This window comes from Macrobrachium nipponense, chromosome 12 (assembly GCF_015104395.2).
Source record: "Macrobrachium nipponense isolate FS-2020 chromosome 12, ASM1510439v2, whole genome shotgun sequence".
NCBI classification, from domain to species: Eukaryota; Metazoa; Arthropoda; class Malacostraca; order Decapoda; family Palaemonidae; genus Macrobrachium; species Macrobrachium nipponense.
The window spans coordinates 68,826,545-68,853,401 of record NC_087205.1 but is presented as its reverse complement, the minus strand read 5'-3'; the positions used below and the strand labels follow the sequence as shown (position 1 = coordinate 68,853,401).

Here is a 26,857-nt window from a genome sequence, read left to right as displayed (position 1 = left end):
ATAAGCACTGACTGCTAGCCATGAAGTTAAATTTTACTAGATGGAATATCAGTTTTTGTTAATAACACAGCGATAATTATGTAATTCAGACAGTTTCATGCACACGTTCTGCCTCTTTCATGCTGCCTTAGCTCTAGACTAGAGTTTGTGTCGTGATGTCAGTAACATTAATGTTAAAGACACTTATAAACTGAAGCAAAGCCGAATTCTCCCTTAAAAGTCACTGCCCTTTCATATCTACTTATTTTCACATGTGATATGTTAAACTTCTTTAGTTTTCTCTTTTCCACGTTCAGTTATTCTTTTATGTTTTCCTTGATATGAGAAATGATAACGGTGATAACGGGAGTAAAATGATCTCTGAATACAGTCCTTTATAGTGACGAACCTAACATGAAAATTCTCATATGTATAGGTCTTCTTCTTTCCCACCGTCATCCCTACATTAAGGGGTCGGTTGCCCTATGCGTCTTCTCCACTGCCTTCTATCAAAGGCATCATCCTCCGACAAACCTCTTCTCTCCATATCCTCCTTTACTTTATCTCACCATCTCATACTCTGTCTCCCTCTTGATCTTCCTCTAACAGGTTCCTCCCAAGCCCTCTTCAAACTCCCTCCGCATCATCCATCCTCAACATATGCCTATAGGTACCAGCTCGATCAGGCCTCTCTTATCACCTCTGTAATCTTTACTAAGCCTGGCCTTCTTGTTATTTCGTCATTTTCTAATCTATCAAGCAGCTCCCTCTCTATCTTCCCTCATGCAGTTTTTATTTTACTGTCAAGTGTCAACTTCAGTCTCACATCCTCTCTCTTGGCTTAAGGTAAACCCTAAGTATCTAAACTTTTCCACCTATTTTATGATCGAGCCTCTTCTTTCTTGTAATTACTATTCTGCTTTTATCCTCTCTGCTGTTCACCAAGATCTCTGTTTTATTCATATTAACCTTTAAGACAGCCCTCTTAAGATTTCTGTCATTCTCCAATCCTTCTCAGTAGGTCTTCCTCATTTTCGACAGTATCACTAGATCATTGGCGTACAATAACTCCTACAGCTCTCCATTCCTGATCTCTTCACTTAACACACCCATGACTAGCACAAATAAAAATGGGCTTAATGCTGACCCCTGATGTAGGCCTAATCCAACACTAACTTCAAAGTTTTCTGTTTCCCCAACTGTCGTTATTACTTTTGTGCTCGTTCTTTGATATAATCATCTCGACCAGCCTAGCCAACTTTTCTGGGACCTTCCTTTTTCTCAATCACCAAAACATCACTTCCTTTGCAGATGTTGCCTGTAAAAATTGCAGGCCAGTAGATAAGGTGAGACATGAAGAACAAATTTAGCAAAATTATTTTTAAACATTTGGTAAATGTCTGGGGCAAGAATTAAAGAGACATGAAAAAGAAAAAAGAAAAAACATTTATGGTGCATTGATGTTAGGCAAGTGGAAAGGAAATATTCTGAGAAAAAATTTATATTTAACGTTGTTGTAATAATGCCTTATGATAGTAATAGTAGCAGCGGTTGCAGTAACCTATTGATTATTTAATTTCATTTAAAAAAACTGAGCGAGGGAAAGTCTGGAGACAATCTCCGGCCAGATTTTTCAAAGGCATCAAAACATTTAAACTTCCACTGAATTGAATACTGTATTTGAGTTCAAATGTTTAATTTCCACCCATTTGAATGTTTTAAATTCACATTTTACTTGCAACGAATACGAATTAATATCGACTGCCAGTTGTATCTAATCCCCTTAATCTCTAATGTTTTACAGCTTTCGCTCTATCCCTTTAATGGTGGTGAGATCTCATTTTATTTGCAACTATAATCATAAGCATCCTCGTAACGTCCGCTAATATTTTGCATCTCACATTCTTCACTTTGGACTTCTGAAATCTCATGGACTTCTATTCGTTAGCAGTAATATTAGTCAGGATCTGCGAAAGTAGCAGTTTCGAATCTCGTCCTAATTTACTTGTGCCTCTGTTTGTTTAGTTTAATATTAATGATTTGGTTACGGAGGCTTGATTTTGGTATTGGGCGTCTCTACTTTACTAATCAGACTCTAAGTTTTCCCCCATGTTATCTCCTTAGGTAACCTTAGTGCTTGCAAGTGGTCTCTCTATCATACATTGTTGAATCTTTTATTTGTCTCTTGACAGTTGGGAAAGGCTAGAAGTGCCGATGTATAGGTGTTATTTCCACAGCGCACCGAATCAACTCTGCCGAGCTTTATTATTACTACTACTACTACTTCAGTAACCTTTTCTACCCTCCGTAACAGCGTCTTTGCTGGTAGGTACACAGGTTCTTGTAATATACTTTTTAAATCCAATAGAAACATCTGGATACTTTATATGCATTTTTGTATTCGTTTTATATTATATGACGCTATGGTTCCTTAACTGCTGATATTTTATAGATTGAGCTGGGTTTATGTAAGGGAAAGCGTTGCTATAATTAAGGCAAATTAAGGAGTCTATGGCTGTTGTGCCATAACATTCTGCCTGTGGTGTGGTGTTGGGTGAAAATTTATTTATGTGGTGTATGTTTTTTATAGTTCTGAAGTTACTTTCAGCGTTGGAAAATGTTAAATAGCATGGAATCGTGCGCTGTTAAACACTTCCTGAATGTCGACAAGCGGTAGATTATCAATGCATGAGAATTCTACCTGTAGTCTACATAGGCTAGGCAGTTTCATTTTACTTGTTCTATTTAACTAGTCACGCGACCAAATCGTCAATCTCTGCTTCTGTAAGCAGAAAAATGTTTATTTCATCAGATGCTTAGCTAGGTATATCAAAAAGTGGCTGCAGATATACCTACTAGTAGGGTAGAAAAACCGTAGGGATCCAGATTGGACCATGTACCTACGATCAGCGTGGGCAATCCCCAAAAAAGTACATTATAACGCGCCCTGACATCGGAGATGGCCATCAGTCGCGACTTGTTGTTGGTGAGAAACGGAGCTAAACTAAAGACCTCTACTCTCCTTTCGAGTAAGTATTTTTCTCCAAAGTTAGAAATTAAGGCCAAATTTAAGATTTAAACAGAGGGTACTGAAAATGGCGCCCACGGCAGTGGAAATCTTCACCAAAACGCTTTAGAAATTTTTACTTACAACTAAAAATGTTTCGAAGATTGACGCCATCTCGATGTTTACGGAGTCGCTTGTGTCAACAAACTTTCCATTTCCTGTGATAAATCCGCACACCACTTGTACCCACACAGACGCCTGGAGCACTTTTATCAAAAAAATAACGAAATCGAAACCGCACTTTCTCACCAACAAACAAGTTAGGAGTAAAACAGCTGTGGGGTAGAAGATGACGAAAAGCAACGTGCTCTTAGCTAATTTTTAAATAAATAGTAAAACATCAATATTTTACATATTTATGATGATTAATTTGAAAATATTCGTTATTGAAAAAGTCACTCGACTCTGACTCAAATTTAAGTAATTATTTTTCTGAATTAGAACGTTCTTTTAAGTTCTGTATTATGACGCCACGACATCTTGACTTTCGTACCTATTGTAAATAATTGCAATACTCAACTGTCATTGCAGAACAGTTTACCAGTTATTCATGCAGATTGTTATCAGCTATACATGTAATTGTTATAATCGTAATGCGCATATAGGTATATCTTTATTATTTACTTTTTGGAGATATGAAGATGTTTTACTGCTGGATTATTGCCGTAGTGTGACGCAATCGTTTTCGGTCCATGGGCCTCTGTCTGTTTTCCGCACCATAAGAAAGAAATTATGGGAGCGAATTTGCAATGACCAGAAAGTCGTTAAAAGAGGAAAGTTAGCATTAAGGGGCATATGTTTTGACTGAGAAAAATACAAATTTATTCAATAGCTAGCTTGTAAAAAATACTTGGTTATAAAAACTTGATTGACAACTAAGCAGCATGTCTACTATGGGTTTCAGAGACAGTGCAAGCACGTTTTTGGGCAGTACCTATTTCTGTAACGAACACTCGTAACAGAATGAGATTTTGCTATAGTGCATTACACCCAGTGCCGAATTTATAAGGGTATCGTTAATCACTAATCGTAAAGAATAACGACACTTGTCCTTGTACCAAGAGACAAAAACTCCATTATGCAGAAATGGATACGAACACGCGTATAAAGCCCACCTACCCTCTCCCCAACCCCCCCCCCCCTCCACCGCCATCCCTTTTCTTCTTCGTTCCTCGCCTTCTTTCTCTCTCTCTCTCTCTCTCTCTCTCTCTCTCTCTCTCTCTCTCTCTCTCTCTGTTGCCATTCGGTTTGTGTTGACCCTCCAAACTGGGTATAAGACTACACACAAAACGTTGAAATTGGTGAAATTAGGCTATGTATTGGAAGTGTATATACATAAATATTAAAGCAATTTTATCATTATTGCATTACTATGACAACTAGAATTCATGGAAACAGTTTATAAACCTGTTAAGCGTCACCCACGAAATAATACGTTTACCGCGATCTACTCGGTAGCGCCTTCAAACGGGATATTACGTTCAAGACTTTAACTGTGCTTGTCAAGCCGTCAGCCCCGTAATAATACGTTTACTCGTATAGAAAGTGTAGGAACATCATTTGGTAACATCTCAGCACATGGGAAACTTATTTCCAGCCTGGCAAACTCTTTCCTGGTGGTCGCTTATGCTAGAAAACTGCCTGTCCTGTTGGTTTTTTCTTTCATACGCTTCAGGCGTTTATCGAGACAAATTGGATTTCGCGTCTTTCACAATGAATGTCCCAAAGAGGAGGCCATATTTCTTTAGGTGAGATCAATCAAAAAATACTAGATGAGGAGTGTGATATTGATAACCCTATTTGATGATGAGAGCTCTAGTTCTGAATCCTCCAGTGATGATACAAACTTTTCTTCCAATTGCGGGAGTGAAGATGACTTTTCTTTGCAGAGTGACTGGACTCCGAGAGAGAGAGGGAGAGAGTGGGAGAGAGAGAGAGAGAGAGAGAGAGAGAGAGAGAGAGAGAGAGAGAGAGAGAGAGAGAGAGAATTTCCTACAGTTAATTACTGTATGAAATAAAAACAAAGGCATAAAAATCAATATTAACTTTTGAAAAACTAACATCAGTTGCTCTATGATCGCTGATACAATAAAAGCGTGACGGTACGTTAGCAGCGAGCTCATCAGGGGCGAACGCTTAACAGGATAATGGAACGGCGTATGTGTGAAGCCTCCACTAATGTGGCAACGATGATTTTGCCATTCTTAGCATGCAACATTAAAGCATGCAACATTAAAGGTTACATTTATTTCTGGCATACGATTATTAAAGAAATTCAAAATACTAATAAAGACTGAAATCAATGAAAAGTGCTAGCAAAAAAACAAAAAAGCAAAAAAAAAAAAATAAAACGTATTGTTCCTCTGCACTTTTCCGTATTCGTTCCTCTATGGTTTTCGCAGCCAGATGTACGAAAACGTTAGAAACATTTGATTTTATCTACTTTAGAAATAGTTTGTAATTTTTCGGGGTAATTTGGTTGCAAAAAAGGGATAATATACATGAATTAAATCAAAATTTTTAAATAACAAAGTAAATTTAAACATAAATAACGAGTGAAGTAAACAGTTTAGGGAATAAAACTTTGCAGTTTCGTCGTCTGTCCTCGTCTGCTGTTCGTAATTGTGTTTATGGGCGCGCGCGCTTAGAAACCAGGAACAGCAACGGGTTTAAAGAGTGCAATGTGGAGTGAACGAGACCTGTGTATAATAACAATCAAATAAGCACTGTGGAGTTTCAGTTGTGATGGCAGTAAGGATAAAACGCCGATTACAAGGTAAGAAATGAATTCATTTCAAACCATAACCCCGGGAATAACAAGTTTCATACTTTCACTAATATAGGCAACAAAATGTTTTTGTTTTATTGTGCTGATTACAACTGCAATCTTGAGTAAGATCAATAAACGTTACATACATACGCTAAACATTGTTCAAATGAGTGGCTGGAAGGCTGGGGAAAGATGGTGGCCGTCACTGATGAGAACCGTCCATGCAAAACGTAGCCGCCATATTGGATTTCAAAACTGCCTTGAAAACATATTTTACGAAGAGCTCACATGCTTATTTTAGTTCGTATGGGGCTTTCATATATCACAATATGTTGACGAAACTTCAGTCTTTTAAATGGTATGCTTAGAGTTGCAATTGTATTCATGTTTCACCAATTAAATATCGAGTGAATAAGACCCGTCCACCGTGATGAGGGTTGGCCTGTCGTGATATTCTACCCTAAGTATTTTCTCCAAAGTTAGAAATTAAGGCCAAATTTTAAGATTTAAACAGAGGGTACTGAAAACGGTCTCAAACGTAGTGCAAATCTCACCAAAACGCGTTCAACATTTTTACTTACAACTCGAGGTATTTAGAAGATTGACGCCATCTTGATGTTTACGGAGTCACTTGTGTCAAAAAACTAACCATTTCCTGTGATAAATCCGCACACCACTTGTGCCCACAGACGCTGGGGCACTTTTATCACAACAAACGGAAAACTTTTCCTCACCGAGTAAACAACTGTTTTGTAGAAGACGACGACGAAGCGTGCACTTCGATAATTTTTAAATAAATAGTAAAACATCAATATTTTACATATTTATGATGATTAATTTGAAAATATTCGTTATTGAAAAAGTAACTCGATTCTGACTCAAATTTAAGTAATTATTTTTTGGAATTCGAACATTCTTTCAAGTCCTGTATTATGACGTCACGACATCTTGGACTTTTGTACCTATTGTAAATAATTGCTTTACTCAACTTTCTTGCAGAACAGTTTTACCAGTTATTCATGCAGATTATCAGCTCTTCATGTAATTGGTATAATCGTAATGCGCATATATATCTTCATTATTTACTTTTTGGATATATGAAGATGTTTTACTGCCAGATTATCGCCGTAGTGTGACACAATCGTTTTCGGTCGATGCACCTATGTTTTCGCACAATAAAAAAATTATGGGTTTCGAATTTGCAATGACCAGAAAGTCGTTAAAAGAGGAAAGTTAGCATTGAGGGGGCATATGTTTTGATTGAGAAAAATACAAATTTATTCAATAGCTTTTTTTGTAAAAAATACTTGATTCCAAAAAACTTGATTGCACTAAGCAGCATACCTACTATGGGTCTCAGAGACAGTGCAAGCACGTTTTTTGGGCAATACCTATTTTCTGTAACGAACACTCGTATCAGAACGAGATTTTGTGTAGTGCATTACACCCAGTGCCGTAATTTATAAGGGTATCGTGAATCACTAATCGTAAAGAATACGACACTTGTCCTTGTACCAAGAAGACAAAAACTCCATTTAATGCAGAAATTGATACGAACACGCGTATAAAGCTCCACCTACCCTCTCCCCCCCCCCCCCCCCCCCCCCTCCACCGCCACCCTTTCCTTCGTTCCTTCGCCTTCTTTTCTCTCTCTCTCTCTCTCTCTCTCTCTCTCTCTCTCTCATCTTCTCTCTCTCTCTCTCTCTCTCTCTCTCTCTCTCTGTTGCCATCATTTCGGTATGTGTTGACCCTCCAAACTGGGTATAAGGACTACACACAAAACGTTGAAATTGGTGAAATTACCGCTATGTATTGAAGTATATATACATAAATATTAAAGCAATTTATCATTATTGCATTACTATGACAAACTAGAATTCATGGAAACTGTTATAATAATGAAACAGCGTATGTGTGAAGCCTCCACTAATGTGGCAACGATGATTTTGCCATTCTTAGCATGCAAACATTAAAGGTTACATTTATTTCTGGCATACAGTTATTAAAGAAATTCAAAATACTAATATAGACTGAAATCTATTAAAAGTGCTAGCAAAAAAAAAAAAAATATATATAAATTCACTTCTCCGTAGTCGTTCCTCTATGTACTTATCCATAGTCGTTTCCTCTATGGTTTTCGGCAGCCAGATGTACGAAAACGTTAGAAACATTTGATTGTATCTACTTTAGAAATATCTGTAATTTTTTTTCGGGGTAATTTGGTTGCAAAAAGGGATAATATACATGAATTAAATTAAAATGTTTTAAATAACAAAGTAAATTTAAACTAAATAAACGAGTAAAGTAAACAATTTAGGGAATAAAACTTTGCAGTTTCGTCGTCTGCTGTTCGTAACTGTGTTTGTGGCGCGCTTTCTCGTTAGGAACCAGCAACAGTAACGGGTTTAAAGTGCAATGTGGAGGAACTGAGACCAAAATGTGTATAATAACAATCAAATAAGCACTGTGGAGTTTCAGTTGTGATGGCAGTAAGGATAAATAAAAACCGCCGATTACAAGGTAAGAATGAATTCAGTTCAAACCATAACCCCGGGAATAACAAGTTTCATACTTTCACTAATATAGGCAACAAAATGTTGTTTTATTGTGCTGATTACAACTGCAATCTTGAGTAAGATCAATAAACGTTACATACATACGCTAACATTGTTCAAATGAGTGCTGGGAAGGCTGGGGAAAGATGGTGGCCGTCACTGATGAGAATGAGAACCTTCCATGCAAAACGTAGCCGCCATATTGGATTTCAAAACTGCCATGAAAACATATATTACGAAGAGCTCACATGCTTATTTTAGTTCGTATGGGGCTTTCATATATCACATTATGTTGACGAAACTTCAATCTTTTAAATGGTATGCTTAGAGTTGCAATTGTATTCTTGTTTCACCAATTAAATATCGAGTGAATAAGACCCGTCCACCGTGGTGAGGGTTGGCCTTCCGTGGTGTTTTACCCTAATTTGAAAATATTCGTTATTGAAAAAGTAACTCAATTCTGACTCAAATTTAAGAATTTATGTTTGGAATTAGAACGTTGTTTTAAGTCCTGTATTATGAGTCACGACATCTTGACTTTCGTACCTATTGTAAATAATTGCTTTACTCAACTTTCTTGCAGAACAGGTTACCAGTTATTCATGCAGATTATCAGGTCTTCATGTAATTGCTATAGTAATCATAATGCGCATATATATCTTTTATTATTTACTTTTTGGATATATGAAGAGGTTTTACTGCCAGATTATCGCCGTAGTGTGACGCAATTGTTTTCGGTCCCTGGGCCTCTGTTTTCGCACCATAAGAAATTATGGGGCCGAATTTGCAATGACCAGAAAGTCGTTAAAAGAGGAAAGGTAGCATTAAGGGGCATATGTTTTGACTGAGAAAAATACAAATTTATTCAATAGCTAGCTTGTAAAAAATACTTTATTACAAAAATCTTGATTGACAACTAAGCAGCATACCTACTATGGGGTTTCAGAGACAGTGCAAGCACGGTTTTTGGGCAATACCTATTTCGGTAATGAACACTGGTATCAGAACGAGATTTGCTATATAGTGCATTACACCCAGTGCCGTAATTTATAAGGGTATTGTGAATCACTAATCGTAAAGAATAACGACACCTTGTCCTTTTACAAGAGACAAACTCCATATGCAGAAATGGATACGAACACGCGTACAAAGCTCCACCTACCCTCTCCCCCCCCCCCCTCCCCCCCCCCCCCTCCACCGCCACCCCTTTCCTTCTTCTTCCTTCGCCTTCCTTCGTCTCTCTCTCTCTCTCTCTCTCTCTCCATCTCTTCTCCTCTCTCTCTCTCTCTCTCTCTCTCTCTCTCTTTTGCCATTTGGTATGTGTTGATCTCCAAACTGGGTATAAGACTACACACAAAACGTTGAAATTGGTGAAATTAGGCTATGTATTGGAAGTATATATACATAATTATTAAAGCAATTTTATCATTATTGCATTACTATGACAACTAGAATTCATGGAAACAGTTTATAATAATGAATCGGTGTATGTGTGAAGCCTCACTAATGTGGCATCGATGATTTTGCCATTCTTAGCATGCAAACATTAAAGGTTACATTTATTTCTGGCATACGGTTATTAAAGAAATTCAAAATACTAATATAGACTGAAATCAATGAAAAGTGCTAGCAAAAACAAAAAGCAAAAAAAAAAAAAAAAAAATGTATATAATCCACTTATCCGTAGTCGTTCCTCTATGGTTTTCGGCAGCCAGATGTATGAAAATGTTAGCAACAGTTGATTGTATGTACTTTATAATTATCTGTAATTTTTTGGGGCAATTTGGTTGAAAAAAAGTGATAATATACATGAATTAAATTATGCAATTATTCTTTAAAGGCAAATATCTTAGAATTTATGAGTACTAGTATGAGACTGCCAAATGAAAATCACTTTAAAGCATGAATTTAACTGTACAACAGTTGCATAACATTCTCTCTCTCTCTCTCTCTTCTCTCCTTCCTCTCTCTCTCTCTCTCTCTCGTCCAATCTCTCTCTCGCTCTCTCTCTCTCTCTCTCTCTCTATACTCTCATCCTCTCTCTCTCTCTTTTTCTGGGGAGGTCAGACCAAGATACTAGTGTCATAGGCCTTATAGTAGTCGGGTCATATAGGCATGAAGCTGTGTTTTGCTTTGCAATTTTGATTTTGCAGATGTAGTTACAATTTTCAGATGTGCATATTTTGTCATGTAATTCTATTAGGCAAAAGTGTTCATGCATTTTTTTTCTTTACAGATAAATAAACATGGCCAAGTCAAAGAATCATACCAATCACAATCAGAACCGAAAGGCTCATCGGTAAGTCTGATATTTTTTTTTTCTCATGATTATGAAATACGTATGGTGAAAGCAAGTAACCATTGGTTACCATTTTTAAGTTTAATTTTGTAGAATTTTATTGAGGCTTGAATTTTATAAATTAGGTGTTTGGCATATTATTGATATTGCATTCACTTGTTGAACTTGTTAAAGTTTATAAATTGCTTTCTATTTTAGTTTTTTGCCATTGCATGCATAATTCATTTTTCAATGTTTATTTTGTATTTTATATGCCTTTTTGTTTGCAATTCACCCAGATGTTCTGATTTATAATTTGCTCTTTGTTTTCTGTTAATTTCCTCATCCTAAAACCATGTTTTCTCTTATTCATACTTGTAATTTGTAATTCAGTTTTTCATACCCTTTTTGTTTTAACTGTAATGCAGCCCTCCATTTCTTTCTTTGTGCCTTTCTTTGTGAATCATTTAGTAAGCTAATAACAATTAGTCGTTCCTATACGTAATACAAACCCTTGGTCCTTACATGTTTACTTGAGGAATTACTTTCAGCGTATGCTGGAATTTGGCCGTTGAAGATTTAACTAGGTACTTAGGCAATAACTGCTTGTCCGGTAGTCGGGAGTCCTGGACATAAACATTTCACCTTGTTTTTGGCCGCCCTGGTGAACAAACATGCTTTCATTCTCTGCCCCATTGTTGTCGTTTGGAGATTTTCTGCTACTTTTTGAGATCTTTCCTTGTTTTGTGAATGTGTTGTTAGTTTGCATTTTTGTTTGATTTATTGAAAGCAACATGCAAACACATGACTTGCATAAGCCTAATCTCCCTCCATTTTCTCAGCTCATTTGTTCTGGAGTGGTAGGTAGGAAATGTGGCAGCTTCTGCTCCCGAATGGAAGTAGCCCTGTGTACAAGGTGCCGAGGTCATGCGTGTGATAGATCAAACCCCTGCAATACTTGTATCTCCTGGTTAATAGACCAATGGGGAAGGTATGAGGGGAGGAAGTGATCTCAGGGGAAGGCTTCCAAGAATTTGTCTGAGGGTTATATGCCCTGACCACTCGGTGGTCGAGCCTTCGTTGTCCTTTCTCCATCCTCGTAAGTTTCCTCGACTTGCTGTTTTTTCTTCTTTTGGGGGAATTTCTTCCTCTGTTTTGTTTGATTCATCAAGTTTAGAAGTGGGGGAGTAGGGCTGCTGACTTAGAGTTGTTGTACTTTGGAGCCTCTGCTCGCTCTGAGGTGGGATCTTTCCCCCTTGAGGCGGGCAGACTTCTTCTACTAAACCCGCCCGACTTTTGCTCCCTTAGGTGTGGCAGCCTTTGCAGTTGGGGACTTACAGCAGGCATGGCTGAATGTGGGACTACCTGGTATTCCTTTGCTCCAGGAGCCTAATGGCACATTTTGCATCTGCCCCTGTGACGCATGGATCTGCAGCTGGGACGACAACTGTATCTTTACCAGTGTAACACCTTCAGTGGTGGTGACATCTGAGACACATACATCAAGGGCAGATCCATTCCTGTTTTCCTCCTCCTACAGGTTACGCTGTTTTGTCTCCCCCTGGGACTTATGTTGAAACAACCTCCTAGTGTATCATCCCCCTTTTACCTCCCTCCATAGTGTTCCTGACTGTTCTCGTCCATGCCTGTGCGCTGTTGTACCAGTCTCTGGCCATGCGAGTGCTGTCGCAGTATTGGCATCTCTGTTGCTTCTGCTTCAGCAGCCACTCCAGTGGCACCTTGGATGTGGGTTCCTGACTGCCATTCTGAGGAAGCTGGTGAAGAAGTAGTCCGAGAAGAGAGTAAGTTGTTGGCGTCTTTGAGGGGATTGTCTACTTCTACAGTCAATGGTTACAGAACCATGTTGGGCTCTGTATTCAAACATAGAGGCGTGGATCTTTCTTCTAACAAAGACTTACCCGATCTTATCAGATCCTTTGATACATCTAAACGGAAAGAGAAAATCCCTGTCTTGGAACTTGGAGGATGTGATGCTTAAATGGTTTTCAGAGCCACGTTTTGAACTTTTGCATTCAGCCTCTTTAAGAGACCCGCAAGGAAAACCTTATTTCTTGTGGCCTTATCTACTGCAAAGAGGGTGAGTGAAATTCCTGCAATGGATAAGAAGATTGATATTTCACACGGTAATGCCATTTGCTCACTTACCCTAGGATTCCTAGCAAAAAACGAGACTAATCTCTTTCATGATTAGAAGTCTTTCAGACTTGATAGGACCAGAAGAGGAAGAGAGAATATTATGTCCAGTCAGAGCTCTCAAGTATTATCTTTTAACATACAGAGAAGATTCGTGGCCCTCCAAGTACCAGTTAAAAGCCTTCATTTCCTATGTCCAAAAATGCCTTGGCATTTTTTCTGAGGAACCTTATTGTGAGGCACATTCACCTTTAATGAGACTGACTTTATTACAGTGAAAGTTAAAGCAGTCCCCGGTTATCAGTAATCCGGTTTTATGGGTGTTTGAATCGTCGATTTATTGTGCCAAAATGGGCCGAGTTTGGGTTATCAGTGCCAATAATAGAGTTATGGTGCCATAACATACCTAACAGAGGTCCCATAAATCAGAGTTTTGGTTAACGGCAGTTTTTACACACACACGGGGAACGAAACCCCCGCCGATAACCAGGGACTGCCTTACTAGGTACTTGGAGCACCTTCCAGTCCTTTTAAGTGGTTGGGTATTGGTTTTTAGTGAGGTTTGGTGGTGATTTCCTTATTCTGGTTTTTTGGTGTTTTGGTATTGCACCCTGGGCGGGGACATTGTGTTTTTAGACCTTGCTAGCCACAGACTTTTTCTTAGCTGCAATGGATCCCACTGTTGTAGAAGACGATACCTGGCTTTGCTGCCACGTCTCTTACAAGTCAAGATGAGCATCATTCAGAGGCAATAATAATCTGTAGCTGCTTTCTTAACAGATAAGGAACCGAAAAGCATTTTACTAAATGCCAGCACTCTCGGTTTTTCTTTTCATTCTGTAATATGAATTATAATGTAGTATATCCATGTATCCCACCTCCTACAATGTGGAATTCAGTTATGTAATTACTTGGTAAGTTGCATATATAAAAATATTGTTATTATAAAATTAGATTTCATAAATACTTGCCAAGAAATTTCATAATGAAAGCCATCCATCCTCCCCTCATGGATGAAATGGGCATAAACTACTGAACTCTGCCGCATTGGTTCCTCTCTACCCTGAAAGTGGGCAGCGTCAGTTGCCTAGCCAAAACAAAATATCGCTACCGCAAGTTTCCAAAAATCCAGCTGCCGACTGACAGTGAATCTATAGCTATGTAATTAATTGTTTAAGTTTTATATATACTATATAAAATCATATTTTATTATAAAAATATAATTTGTTGCTATTTCAATTTGTAGCTCCTTTTACTTATGTCCTTAATTTTCTGGTCTTTATCTTGCTGTCAAACCACACCAGTTCTTTTTTATGTTCTCAACCTTCCTCTCTTCCCCACTTGCCCTTGTAATAATTTCAGCGTTTGAGTCCTACTTTGTACATGTTTTGTAATCCTGAGCAACTTACAACAATGTTACAATTCTTACTATGTATCATCTCAACTCGTCCACAAAAACCATACAGCCACTCTTGATTTTGTATTTTATTTTACTTTTCTATTGACCATAAGCTTTGTTTTGCTTACATTAACTTTCACTCTATAACCATAACTCCCTTTCACCTTTTTATCATTTCCACCACTTCGGTCCTCACCATTATTGTCTTCTCAGCACCCTTGCTCAGACACACTCTCCTCATCTTAGTGTCTTGAAAGACTAGGTCAACACTACCATAATAAATAACCCCATATCCACTCACAAGCCCATCAGACCCCTCTAAATATACCAACATACCCCAACCTAATTCCCACATCTCTTCCTCAATCTTTCTGTCACACCTTCCCAATATCCCCCCAACTCCCATCTGATTAACCATACCTCCCCTATGTATGCACACAACTCAACAGCATTGCGACAAGACTTCTGTCATCATATAGGGGAAAGATCACAAAATCCTTATATCGAAAGGAATATTTAAAGTTTCCTCCTCCTCCTCCTCCTCCTCCTCCTCCTCCCTCCTCCTCCTCTCTCTCCTCCTCCTCCTCCTCTCCTCCTCCTACTCCTCCTCCTCCTCCTCCTCCTTCCTCCTCCTCCTCCCTCCTCCTCCACTCCTCCTCCTCCTCCTCCTCCTCCTTCCTCCTCCCTCCTCCTCCTCCTCCTCCTCCTCCTCCTCCTCTCTTCAAAGTCTACTCTCTCTTCTCTCTTCTCTCTCTCTCCCTCTCTCTCTCTCTCTCTCTCTCTCTTTACTAAGACTACTCGGATGAAACAGCAAAAGCGAATATATTCCCAAGAAGATTATTCAAATATCTAAAGATGAGTTTTAGTTGAAGGTTATCCAAAACAGTGTGACCTGTTATAAGGGTGGGCTATCTTAGTTCTTAGAAATGATGTACCCTTATCAAAGGTAGCATTTACTCTATTAGGAATTCATGTAAACAACTTGAATCTTGTCATCTAATGAGCTCATGTTATGTACAAGTTATTTACATTCATGTGTACCATGGTAACACTGTAGGTAATTTTGCATGGACAACCACTAATTTACGATACGTTTTGGTAACATATCTTTTCTCTTCCAGTAATCCTATCCGGAAACCCAAGATTCCAAGACACCCATCAATGCGAGGTGTAAGTATTGGGTCATTTTTTAATTTTGACGTGATTGGTTTTATTGTCATACAAAGTGATTTGGTATTCATTTCAATTTTTACTTTTCTGGTACCATACATACTGTTATCTTCACAGTACTTGGAACTTGAATCATTGTAGTATTTTAAATCTAATTTTTATTCATATTTATATTCTTAAACAGTCCAATTGTACAGATATTTGACTTTCCTGTTGCTAGTCTTGGAGGTTAGGGAAGATTTTTTTTTTTTTTTTTTTTTTTTTTTTTTTTTTTTTTGTTTTTTTTTTTTTTTTTTTTTTTTTTTTTTTTTTTTTTTTTTCTATTTCATGTAAGCATTGGTTTGTTCGACTTCTCAGCATTTTTCAGGCTGTTTACCTTTATTCTAGGTTAAAGGAGGTGCTTTTGGACAGTCATGGAGAAACCAATTTTTTGGTTTTACAATTGACCTTATGAATGATCAGTGCTAATTATTTGACTAAAATTCATCTAATGGGCTACTTCATTCTTATGGGATGCATAAGAAATCAGTATAATTTGGTGTTTCAAGGTCCCTTTTGATGGTGTCATTGATTTCAGTCTAGGCAGCCATTCAAAAGGGCAAATAGATGCTTTCTGTCAGCATGTAGTGCTCTTACTTTCACATTACAATACATTATCAGTCGAGGCAGTATCTATGCTTTTTCGTTAAAGGGAAAGTCTGTTAGTTCTAAGCTCGTGTGTTTTGATTTGAATGCAGCACCACAAGTATTCACATGTGTATTGGCATCTTTATCAGTATGGAGTAATTTGCTGGTATCAAAACTTCTATATTTTTTGATGACTAGTTCTTGCCAACTTATTTCATGAGATCTTGAGGGTGAAGGATTATCTTGTTTGTCTAACCTCGGGGCTGGTCATTGTGATCAGTGGTGATAAATTGATGCCTATTCCAAGCCAGTTGTTTATTTATGTGGGGATGAAGAGTGACTCACTCATTTTGAGTTTTTTCCAACTGAGATTAATAGACAGTTTTCTATTGCTATTGAAAAATTTTTTATGGGTCTGCCTCTAGACTTCAAGAACCCAGACATCACATAGTCCTCATTTTGAGAAACATATGATATCAGGGAGTTGGACTGTAGAGAAAAGCAAGCTGCTCACAAATATCCTAGAGCTTTTGGTGGTTGGGAATGGTCTTCCACAACAGAACATAGAGTCAGAGACAAGACAATCTCTCTTTTTCCGACAATTCACCCTCCTTGTACGTAAGGAGGGAAGGAGTTGCAAATAAAGAGATCTGTTCAGGCTAGGAAAGAAACTTTCTCTGTCCCCTTTGGACGGAGTCCAGGAATATCATTCTTTTTCCACATCTTGTCTCTGGGAAAAACGGTGTTATACCAGTTAAACAGGAAAGTGTAAGGTCTTCTGTCAAAATGTTCCTCTTCCATAGGTCTGCCAGAAGTTTGTGACTGCCCAAAACACAACACTCCTAGTTCACTTGTCTCCATGCCAAGATCCTCAGGCATGAGCAGTTAATGCCTTTCTTCAGAAGTAATTGAATCTAGACCTATATGCTTTTCTCTGTATGGAGTTGTGAGGAGAAAAATACTTAAATTGTGAGCTTCATAGAACACCAAGGTTTTGATAGCTTCACAGAACACAAAGATTTTGAGTCTTGAAGACCCCTCCACTGTTAGACTTTTATCAGTAACATGTCCATTTGTTCATGCAACTTACCTGTCAGATATATATATAGCTGATAATTCCGACGACCGACCGAATTTAAAAACTTACGACACACGTAGTGGGAGTCAGTGGTTAGTACCCATTCCCGCCGCTGGGAGGCGGGTATCAGGAACCATTCCCATTTTCTATTCATAATTTTTCTGTCGCCGGTGTTGTGAACATCTGTTTACAGCACCTCCGTCTGGATTTGGAAACTTTTGGCTACTTGAGTATCCCTTTTGGTTCTTTTTTGGATTAATTGACTTGGATCGGTGGCTACGCGCACGTTATTAGTGGATTGATTTGATTTTGGTTTGGATTTCTCTTGGATATTATGTCAGGGTCTAGTACAGCTAGCGCTAGATTTTGCTCTAGGACTGATTGTAGAGGTAGGCTACTGAAAGCTTCAGTAGACCCACATACGGTATGTAAGGGTTGCAGGAGCATGAATGTGTGTATGAAGCCGTTGCAAGGAGTGCGAAAGATTAACAGATTCTGAGTGGAAGGCATATGAGACCTATCATTAGGAAACTAGAAAAGGATAGGTTAAGGAGGTCTTCCTCCAGGAGTGTTTCAGGTGTGCAAGAAATTAATGTTTCTCCTGTTAACCCTCCTTCTGTTAATTCTCCTAACCCTGTAGTGTTGCCTCCGGGCCCTGAAACAGTGTCAGTAGAGAGTAATACTTTGTCCTTAATTTTGGAGTAGATTCGAAATTTAGAATCGAAAAGTGTTGGCTCTTGAGAGCAAAAGTGATGTGCAAAAGTGCAGTGATACCCCTTGTGTAGTGGAGGGTGCGTCAGATCGGCCTCGTTTCTTCGCCTCTAGGCCTGGACCTCTGCTTGACTCCCAGGACCCGGGAGGGAGCATGTCGAAGCCTAAAGAGGGTTACAAGGAACCCACCGATCTTGCGTGCCTTCGGCAGTTACTGATGAAAATCCCCAGACTGCCAAGGAGCGTGCGCGTGCACGTCTCCTCAAGGAGTGTTTTTCGTCATCGGAGGCTTCATCCCCACGTAAAGGGTGGAGTTCTCACGGTGCTTCCCGTCCGCTGAAAAGGACGGCGCGTGTTGGTGACGCTTCACGTCCAAGTTCTCCGGAACTGCGATCTTCTCCTACAGTGCGTTCGCCGCTTTTTCCGCCGCAGAAAAGGCGTAGAGTCTTCGGACCTGGATTCGGGTGTAATTCATTGCGAGCGATACAGTCGCTCTAGAGCTCGGGAGGGAGGCCGTGCCTGGGAGGAGGAGGGAGGCGTCCCCTCGCGCTCTCCTGCTCACAGGATCAGTCCCTCCCCAGAGCAGGAAGATTCGCCAACCAAGAGGATGCTTCAGTCACTGCAGCAACAACTTCAGGACGCTCTTGCTTCTAGAGAGTCTCTTCCGCGTCGTCGTAGGAAGGATGAGAAGCTTCCTGTGAAGAAGTCAAGACCTTCTCTTTCTCCTCGCTCGCCTCTCTCTTCGTTCGAGTTTTTTTCCCTCTTAGAGTTCGTTCTGCTCCCCAGCAGCTCGCTAGAGGAGGTGAGAAGTTTGTTTCTCGCGCTCAGGATGAGGTTTTCACCCGCTCGCTCGTTTTCGAATGTTCGTAAGCGAGATGTGGACGCTGAGCGCGCTTCTGGTGCAAGTGGAGCGCGCTTCCTCCTTGCCGCCAAACGCGCACCTGTTGTTAATAAACGTGCGCCAGTGACGCTCGTGGGCGCCAGGCGTGCATTAGTAGATGCCGAGCGTTGCACCTGTCGGCGCCAAAACGTGTGGCTTCGGACGCCAAGCGCGCGCTAGTGGACGCCAGTTCCTCACCAACGCAAGTTCAGGTGGAAGAGGGAACCTACCTGTTTGTCATATTTCTTCAGGACTACCTCCAACTTCTCCAGTTTCTGAAGAAGGAGTTAGCGATGATTTAGTCGAAGCAGAGGAAGAGCAGCAGCCAGCTCCTGTCTCATCGGACTACAAAGTTTTGACGCGTCTTCTACAGTCGGAGTTTGGAGAAAACTTTCCAACCGGAAGCCCCTCGTACTCCCCCTCTCAATTTTTCTTCTTTTAAAGCATCGAAAGCAACGGGGTTCGTTAAAATGAAGAAGTCGCTTTCCACGAAGCAAGCGTTCCGGAAAATCCACGATTGGATGGAGAAGAGGAAAGCGTCAGGCAAGTCCTCTTTTGCTTTGCCGCCATCAAGACTCTGCGGAAAAGGGGGCATGTGGTACGAGACGGGAGAGGATGTAGGCGTTAAACTACCAGCCTCTGCTCAGGGTGATTTCGGGAGCATCGTGGGGACGCCTCCAGAAGAGCCCTTCTGTCTTCATCAAAAGTCTCTTGGACTCACAACGAGTTCGACTTCCATCCAAAAGGCCTCTTCAGGACTCTAGAGGTCTTCAACTTTCTTGACTGGTGTCTTGGAGTTTTGGATGCCAGGTCAAGGAGTTCTGATACATTAGTCTGGGGGAGCTGTCCAGTGTACTGTCTTGTATGGACAAGGCCGTCAGGGATGGTTCTGAGGAGTTGGCTACTCACTTTAGCTTGGGGATTCTCAAGAAGAGAGCACTTTTCTGTAACTTCACAGCCAAATCCGTCTCTCCAGCGCAAAAGGGGGACTTGCTCTTCGCTCCGTTTTCAGACCATCTCTTCCCCAGACTATGGTTAAGGACATAGCATCGAGCCTTCAGGAGAAGGCAACGCAAGATCTTCTGGCTCAGTCTTCTAGAAGACCAGCAGCTGCTTCTTCTTCTGGCGTTTCTTTTACCAAGAAACCGAAGCCCTTTCGTGTTGGATCTTCCTCGAAAACAGCCTCTCGAGGAAGAGGCTCTTCCAGAGGGAAAACCCCTGCTCCGTCAAAGAGTAGGAAGTGATTTGGAAGTCCTTCAGACGCCGGTAGGAGCCAGGCTTCTTCTGTTCGCGAAAGCCTGGGAAGAGAGAGATGCCGACCCTTGGTCGCTAGATATTGTGAGGAAGGGATACAGGATTCCGTTCATGAAGTCACCCCTGCTATCCTCAACACCAAAGGATTTGTCTCCTTCGTATCGAGGAGAAAAACAGAAAGTGCTTTTCGATCTGCTAGAACAAATGATCAAGAAGCAAGCGGTGGAACAGGTCTTCGACCTGGAATCTCCAGGCTTTTACAACCGTCCTGTTCCTAGTGCCGAAACAGTCAGGGGGTGGCGCAACCGTCCTCGATGTCAGCAGCCTAAACCTCTTCGTCACAGAAAAAATTCAAGATGGAGACACCTCAATCTGTGCTGTCAGCTTTAAGACCGGGGGATTGGATGGTCTCACTAAGAACCTCCAAGACGCGTACTTTCACGTCCCCATCCATCCCCAATCAAGGAAATACTTGCGATTTGTCCTGAAGGGGAAGGTATTCCAATTCAGGGCACTTTGCTTCGGTCTGACCACAGCGCCGATGGTTTTCACCATTCTGATGAAGAACGTGGCGAGGCTGCTTCATCTGGAGAATATAAGGATCTCTCTCTACCTAGACGACTGGCTTATTCGAGCTTCATCGCGAGACCGGTGTCTGGAGGACCTGCACACGACCCTGTCGTTAGCGAAGTCCCTGGGGCTTCTGGTAAACCTCGAAAAGTCACATTTGACTCCTTCTCAATCCTTAGTCTATCTGGGGATTCAGATGGACTCAGTGGCTTTTCGGGCTTTTCCGTCCCAGGGGCGACAACTTCAATGCTTGGAAAAAGTGGCGACCTTTCTGGGGAAGGAAACATGCTCGGTGAGGGAATGGATGAGTCTGCTGGGGACCATTTCCTCACTGGAGAAGTTTGTTTCTCTGGGAAGGTTGCACCTCAGACCTCTTCAATTCTTCCTAGCCAACAATTGGAAGAACAAACAAGATCTGGAGGCGATCTTGTGGTTAACGAGAGAGGTGAAAGATCACCTAAGTTGGTGGTCAGATCCACGGAAGCTCGCAGAAGGGCTCTCTCAAACTTCGGAACCCCGACCTAGTGTTGTTTTCCGACGCGTCGTCCACGGGTTGGGGAGCAACACTAGGAGGGAAAGAAGTGTCAGGCACCTGGAGAGGGGAACAGGTGTCCTGGCACATCAATCTGAAAGAGCTGTCTGCGATTTACCTGGCGCTCAGGTTCTTCCAGGAGGAAATCTCCGGCAAAGTCATTCAGATCAACTCGGACAACACCACAGCACTGGCATACCTAAGAAATCAAGGGGGAACTCACTCGCCTTCTCTGTTTGCCATCGCGAAGGAACTGTTATGGGCGAAAGCACAAGACGTCACTATCCTGACAAGGTTCGTGTCAGGAGTACAGAATGTTCGAGCGGACCTTCTCAGTCGACGAGGACAGCTTCTGCCTACAGAGTGGGACCCTTCACCAGGAGGTTTGCCAGTCGCTGTGGAACCTGTGGGGTGTCCGCAGGTGGACGTCTTCGCAACTTCCAGGACGAAAAGACTTCAGCTGTATTGCTCCCCAGTTCTGGACCCGGGAGCAGTCGCAGTAGACGCCCTACTTTGGAGTTGGTCGGGTCTAGACCTATACGCTTTTCCCCCGCTCAAGATCCTCGGGGAAGTAATGAGGAAGTTCGCGGCATCGGAAGGAGCGAGGATGACACTCATCGCCCCCTTCTGGCCAGCAGCCGACTGGTTCACAGAGGTGATGTCCTTCTTGGTAGACTTTCCGAGGACTCTGCCCTTAAGGAAAGATCTACTCAGACAGCCCCACTTCGAGAGGTACCACAAAAACCTCCCCGCTCTTGAGTCTGACTGCGTTCAGACTATCAAGAAGTTGGACAGAGCGAGGGGTTTTTCAAGACCTGTGGCGAAGGCGATTGCCACCGCAAGGAGGCCCTCCTCAATCGCTCTGTACCAATCGAAGTGGGCTGTCTTCAGATCCTGGTGCAGGAAGAAGGGCATTTCCTCCACCACAACCTCTGTGAGCTGAGAGAGGAAGTGAAGTTAGCTGTTCCAACTATTAAAGGCTACAGGAGCGTGCTTTCTGTAGTCTTCAGGCACAGAGGACTCGATTTGACTAATAATAAAGACCTTCATGATCTCATTAGATCTTTCGAGACTAAGAAGGTCATACAGCCTAAAGTACCCTCGTGGAACTTGGATGTGGTGCTCAAGTTCTTGATGTCAAGTCACTTCGAACCGCTTCATTCAGTTTCTCTGAGGAATCTGACGAAGAAAACGATCTTCCTAACCGCTCTGGCAACGGCGAAGAGGGTTAGCGAAATCCAGGCCATTAGCAAGCAGATTGGGTTTTCGGACAATAATGCGATTTGTTCTTTAAGTCCTGCGTTCTTAGCAAAGAACGAGAATCCTTCCAACCGTGGCCGAGGACCTTTGAAATCAAAGGGTTGTCAGAAATAGTGGGAAATGAACGTGAGAGATTCCTGTGTCCTGTCAGGGCTCTAAAGTTCTATCTGCAGAGAACTAAAGCTTGCAGAGGCTCGTCTGACAATTTGTGGTGTTCAGTGAGGAAGCCTGATCTTCCTATGTCGAAGAACGCACTGGCGTTCTTCATAAGAAGTACGATTAAAGAAGCTCATGATAAGTGCAGTGATAGTGATTTGAAGCTTCTGAAAGTGAAAGCTCACGAGGTGAGAGCTATTGCTACTTCGGTAGCTTTTCACAAAAATATGGCACTCAAAGATATTTTGAATGCCACATTTTGGAGAAGCAATTCGGTGTTCGCTTCACACTACCTGCGGGAGGTGAAAGTGACATACGAAAATTGCTTCTCCACTCGGACCATATATTGCTGCAGACACTGTTTTGGGGGCAGGAGGTAACACCTCATCCTATCCTTTAGGGATTAGGGGGGTTTTTAACTTGTGTTTTATGGTTGTGGGTGACCGCTGGGGCGGTCTCCCTTCCCCATTAGCTTAGTTAAGTGGGATACCTTTGGTAAACTAAGCCAGGTGGTTGTATTTTTGCCCTCGTTGCCCTCATTAGTATGGTTCATGGGGGGGTCTAGTCACGGTCGTGATCTTCGCCCTGTTGACAGATCATGGATGGAGTGCAACCAGCTACATAGGTCTCTACCGCTTGCTGGCAACTCTAGTAGCACAAGCAGACTTACGTGGCAGTAATCACGAAGCCAGCTATGCTAACAGGTAAGGAACCAAGATATCAAATATCTGCATATATGTGTTTTCTAAATCCTCTATCTGTCTCTCTCCCACCACGAAAGGTGGGATTCAGCTATATATATATATCTGAACAGGTAAGTTGCATGAACAAAAATGATATTGTAATGATACAATTAAGTTTGTTCATACTTACCTGGCAGATATATATAATTAAGTACCCACCCACCTCCCCTCAGGAGACAGTGGAAATAAAAATTATGAATAGAAAATGGGAATGGTTCCTGATACCCGCCTCCCAGCGGCGGGAATGGGTACTAACCACCTGACTCCCACTACGTGTGTCGTAAGTTTTAAATTCTGTCGGTCGTCGGAATTATCAGCTATATATATAGTCTGCCAGGTAAGGGTATGAACAAACTTAATTTATCATTACAATATATTTATAGATCTTGGTGCTTTTCAAGAGGGATATCCAGCACCCGTACTGCTACAGGTGAAAGATACCCCAGGTTTGCGAAGCAGTTTTCTGTCCCAGCTATAAGAAGATGGCACTTTACATCATCTTCAGTTGTGCATCATACTAACAGGGATATTGCTCACAATTTAGATTAGAAGGTTTTTGATCGTTTGAGCTGGAAATTTTAGATCATCCTATTTGTGGTTTACCATGAAATTTTGACATAGTCCTTAAAAAGACACTGCGGTTTGGGCCTTTTGATAAGGCAAGTCCTTAAAAAGATACTGCGGTTTGGGCCTTTTGATAAGGCAAGTCCTTAAAAAGATACTGCGGTTTGGGCCTTTTGGTAAGGCATCTCTTATGAACTTGAAAGCCTTCTTTTTAGCTCTTGCCATGGCAAAGTGTATTAATGAGCCTCAAGTGCTTTCCCTACCAAGGTTTGTGACATTACCGATTTTAATTGCTTTAGTAGGCAATGAAGAGGTGGCTTTATTGTTAGAACTTTTGAGGGTTTTGCTAGAAAAACTTCAACCTTGTAAGAGGAACGGTAAGAATTTATACTGTAGTATTAGGAGACCAAACAATCTGATGTCCAAGAATACTTAATTCAGTCATGTCTGATGTCCAAGAATACTTAATTCAGTCATGTACTTGGATTAGAATCTAGAGAAGGTTGCTGACACAGCTCAATGGAGGTGTAACTTTTTGCCTCGCATTTCAGTACAGTATTTGCAAAATGTTCACATTTCACTTTAGACACATTAGGCCTTCAGTCTTTTTCATCCTATTTCTTCCATCTTGCTGGCCACCATTGGTTACCTATTACTTTGTGGTGTTTTCTCCTAATTTCACCTTTGTCAGCATTTTTAAATTTATTTTATGGCTATCTACATATTTTGCTTTTCACCTCCTTAGCTCCCACTATTGCATTGTTTCTTGAAACCTTGGTCCAGATGAATTAACTAGTGCATGCTGTACCCAATGGCTAGTGGATGTGACTGGTTTTTATCACGGATACTTTGTCCCAATGCCAGATTTCTATTGATCTGATTTCTACACCCATAGGCCACCCCTCCAGCAATTCCACTTGTTCCCAATTCTGTGTAGAACTTTAGTATGGCTTACTGTATATCATGTTTAACCGTTCATTTTAAACAGATGCTTATGTTATCTACATTATTATTATTTAAATGTCATTCTCTCTCTCTCTCTCTCTCTCTCTCTCTCTCTCTCTCTCTCTCTCTCTCTCTCTCTCTCTCTCTCTCTCTCTCTCTCTCTCTCTCTCTCTCTCTCACGCTACCATAAGTCTTGCTTCAAGAGTCTAAATTTCAGTTTCATTGAGATTTTTATCCTTTATCATGGTTTGTTTTTGAAAAAAATTATATGCATCAGCATTAGGTGTTGGTAATGACAGGAAATATGAAATTAAGTCAGTTAGACAAGAAAGTGACCCAGTAATATCTCTTCCTAGAGTGATAATTTTCATCTACACCATAGAATTAAAACTTTGCTCATATACTTGATTAGGAATTTCGTCTACATTTCATTATCCACAAAAATGTCTACAATTTGCCCAAAAAAATGTCTATTTTGGCAGCACAGCTGTGTCCCTTGTTTGTGCTGTGAATGTACATCAGCTTCTGATAATAATTATTATGTATATCACGTTTTCTAGTCTTGGATCATAGGCTTTAAGACTTTCAATTGATGTATACATTTATACCCTCTAAGGTTTAATGCCTTGAGCTTAACAAGTAACTAGTTAAATGTACAGTTTTACTGTCAACCAAAGAATTTTTTTCTCTTCCTGTCAGGTTGACCCTAAGTTTCTGCTCAATTTGAAGTATTCCCGGAAACACAACCTCTCTGCAGCAGCACAGAAGAAGAAAGCAGCAGAAAGATTAGCCAAGAAGGCAGAGCTCAGGAAAGCATGAAAAACCTAGTTAAGCCATGTTTTTGGGTTTGGATATTAAATTAAACCAATAAGCAACGTCTTTTATTTACTTTGTTTACCTTACCATATTCTAGTCCAATTTCTGATGCTTATCGTGTATTATTACTTTAAAAGACTTGAATTTTCTTTTCCAAAAGTTGCCTCTGTTTTTCACAGCAGTAATATATATTAAAGTCGAATGTTAACGTTATTTCAAAAATAATTTTGCAATAGTGATGGCAGTGCTATTGATACGTGATCAGTATGGTTTTGGCCTTCCACCTCGGTGGCTGCGAGTTTGATTCTCTGGCATTCCACTGAAGGGTTAGAGATGTGTATTTCTGATGATAGAAGTTCACTCTCGACGTGGTACGGAAGTCACCTAAAGCTGTTGGTCCCGTTGCCAAATAACCACTGGTTTCATGCAATGTAGACATCATACAAACAAACTATCCCCAACAAGTTTCATTTCAATACATTTCACATTTGGTGTACGTATCCGATTTTAAGGTTGCATTTATGCTTCAAAATGTAACTCAGTTTTCTTATTTACATGTTTATATATAAAATTTTTTTTTGAGCTGTTACTTTGAAACCTCTTGTAAAGCCGGTTGTTAACGAAAGAAAGATCATTGTTATGCTGACGAAATTGCCAAAATATAAAAGAAAAATAAATTTAGCCGGATTTCCATCTGCCGCTAGATTATCCTAATGTTAAGACCAAAGGTTTATTATTAATGAAAAATACAAATGTGTCATTTCACTCGTAAAAGTAAGATTGTTTATATGTACAACAATAATAATCATGTGCCTCAGTGGCATGGTTGGTATGGTGTTTGTGTCCCACCTCGGTGGTCGCCGGTTCGATTTGGCCATTCCATTGAGAAGTGAGAGATGTGTATTTCTGGTGATAGAAGTTCACTCTAGACGTGGTTCAGAAGTTACGTAAAGCCCTTGGTCCCGTTGCTGAATAACCACTGGTTCCATGCAACATGAAAACTAGTACAATAAGTTTCAAAACTAAAGCAACAAGTTTCAGAGGATTTCATTAAAAATTCTCTTAACTGGCAACTACAACTCTTAGCTGAAAAATTAATTTTTTTTTCTACAGTGAAAGCTCTTTCAAGCAAAATAAAGCTAACACGATGCACAAATATCAAATCTTATGATATTTATAAGAATCGCAAGAAAAAAGTACTAGTAGTTATTATTTTAAAGTATAGTAATTACTTCAAACTATAGAAACGAAACCATTTGAAATTCTCGTTCAACACAGGATTACCAATGTTACCCATGTATATTTTGATCAATGTGGAAACAAACATTTAATATAGTGTATTATCAATT

The 26,857-nt window shown here is 40.5% G+C and overlaps 2 long non-coding RNA genes across 2 annotated transcripts; both read left to right on the top strand.

The window, feature by feature from the left end:
• The first annotated feature begins 728 nt into the window (after nt 1-728).
• Nucleotides 729-10,622, top strand: LOC135224581 (uncharacterized). Its single transcript, XR_010316772.1, has 3 exons — nt 729-825; nt 2,172-2,304; nt 10,608-10,622. It is a non-coding gene; the product is annotated as an uncharacterized LOC135224581 (long non-coding RNA).
• On the top strand, nt 10,613-15,374 carry LOC135224582 (uncharacterized). Its single transcript, XR_010316773.1, has 2 exons — nt 10,613-10,670; nt 15,324-15,374. It is a non-coding gene; the product is annotated as an uncharacterized LOC135224582 (long non-coding RNA).
• The last annotated feature ends 11,483 nt before the right edge of the window (nt 15,375-26,857 follow it).